This window comes from Penaeus monodon, chromosome 18 (genome assembly GCF_015228065.2).
Source record: "Penaeus monodon isolate SGIC_2016 chromosome 18, NSTDA_Pmon_1, whole genome shotgun sequence".
Lineage (NCBI taxonomy): Eukaryota > Metazoa > Arthropoda > Malacostraca > Decapoda > Penaeidae > Penaeus > Penaeus monodon.
Window position 1 is genome coordinate 26,213,648 of NC_051403.1, and position 2,500 is coordinate 26,216,147.

Below are 2,500 nucleotides of genomic sequence, written 5' to 3' on the forward strand. Positions count from 1 at the left end.
ATAAAAACGTAGATGCACACTTCATACATACATAAATACATAAATACATACATATAACTGCGTTTCAAGATTTCGGAAAAAAGAGAATAGAAAAATCAACTTTATAATAAGAGTGAAAAAGAAAAGACATTTAGGGGAAAAGTACGAAGGCTCTTCCGAAACCTAAAAAGATAATATGGAAAGAAAATAGAGAAATAATAGAAAACAGAAAATATTAATTGGATAAACTGGTTATAACAGAATTACCTACTCTGCAGCCCTTAAAAAAAAAAAAAAAAAAAAAAAAAAAAAAAAAAAAAAAAAAAAAAAAAAATCCTCTGTTGTCTCTCTCTCTCTCTCTCTCTCTCTCTCTCTCTCTCTCTCTCTCTCTCTCTCTCTCTCATCCTAGCTCTCTACCAATCAAGCAATCTATCTACCAATCATTCAATCTATCTATCTGTCTCTGTCTGTCTGTCTGTCTGTCTCTCTCTCTCTCTCTCTCCCTCTCTCTTTCTCTCTCTCTCTCTCTCCCTCCTTCTCTCTCTCTCCTCTTCTCTCTCCCCTCTCTCTCTCTCTCCTCCTCTCTCTCCCCTCTTCTCTCTTCTCTCTCTCTCTCCCCCTTCTCTCTCTCTCTCTCTCTCCTTCTCTCTTCTCTCTCTCTTCTCCCCTCCTCTCTCTCTCTCTCTCCTCTCCTCTCTCTCTCCTCTCTCTCTCTCTCTCTCTCTCTCTCTCTCTCTCTCTCTCTCTCCCCTCTCTCCTCCCCTCTCTCTCTCACTCTCTCCCTCCTCTCTCTCTCTCTCCCTCCCCTCTCTCTCTCTCCCTCCTCTCTCTCTCTCCTCTCTCCTCTCCTCTCCCTCTCTCTCTCTCCCTCCCTCTCTCTCCTTCTCTCTCTCTCCCTCCATCGCTCCCTTCCTCCCTCCCTCTCTCTCTCTCTCTCCCTCGCTCCTTCCCTCCCTCCCTCTCAACCGCGACGCCCTTGAGCCTCCTCTCCCTCCAGCCCCCGGGCCGAGTTGGAGGTCGACCCAAGCATGCCCGAAACCCGAGCGAATCCGAACAGAACTCTTGGAGGACGACCCGACAACCTCTCGTGGGGGAGGGGGGAGGGGGGGGGGTGGAGGGTAAGATTGCAAAGGGAGGAGTTGAGGGGGGGAAAGGTGGGGGGGAAAGGTGGGGGAGGGTAAAGGGTGTGTGGAGGGGGGGGGGGGTTAAGGGGTTTAAACTGGAGTGGAGGGGGATAGGTTGGGGGGGGGGGATGAAAGGTCAGGAGAGGGGGTTGGGGAGGTTAAAAGGGGAGGAATTGAGGAGTTGGGGGTTAAGGACTTGAGGGAGGGAGGGGCTGAGGGTAAGTTTCAAGGTCAAATTCTTCACCTTGCTCATACCTCGATCACTTGACCTTTTTCGACCTTGTCATCTCCTGTGCTGGTGCGTTGCTGGAGTGGGGAGGGAGGGAAGGGGGGAGGGGGAGGGGGAGGGAGGGAGGGAGGGAGGGAGGGAGGGAGGGAGGGAGGGAGAGAGAGAGAGAGAGAGAGAGAGAGAGAGAGAGAGAGAGAGAGAGAGAGAGAGAGAGAGAGAGAGAGAGAGAGAGAGAAAGAGAATAAAAAAAAATAAATAACATAAAGAAACATCACGAAAAATCCCCTGACGAACGAGAACTAAAAACGAAAAACAACGAAAAAAAAAAAAAACTAAAACGAAAAAAAACGCAACAGCTCGGATGCAAACAAAAACAAACGAACCAGCGAATCGCAGAACAGGGTCCTTTAGGAAACGTTTCGAGTAAAGTACTTCGGCAATTTATCAACAAAGACCGGATTGTCGCGCCCGAGCCTTAACCGGCGGGGAACCACTTGGCGGATTTATACAGTAGACTGAAATTCACTTGGCTTGAAAAGGAGGTTTGTAATTAGGCAAAGTTTCGCGTAAATCATGGCATAATCATGACGTAAAATAAGTTTTTTTTTTATAAGTTTTTCTGTATCTTATTGTGAAACAGAATAATAAAAATTGTTCAGTGCTTGACTATCCATAAAATTGTTAATCAGAAATAAAAAAAGTATGTAAATACCCTCTTCCTATACGTTATAAAATCAATACATTACAATACACATCGTAAAATATAGCAAACAGTCAATTGGGCACTAACATAGGCCTACAAAAAAAAAAAAAAACAATATTCCCACAAAACGCGTTACCCAAATTTACCGACACGTACGCCCACCACAGGTTTCAGGTCCGCCCACAAGGAGTTCACGCCCGCGCCGATGACTTCAGACCCGCCGCCCGTCTGCGCAATCTCGACGCCCACCACGAAGCTCGCGCCTCGCCATCTGCTTTTGCCCTTCCCCCTTGACACGCTCCCTCCTGCCGTCTTTGCATTACTGTTATCGTTATCATTATTATCATCACTGTTGTTCTTATTATCACTATTACGATAACCATTGTTATTGTATTAACATCATTACCATTACCATTCTTTTTATTATTATTATCACCATCGTAGCCATCGTCATGGCATTATCAA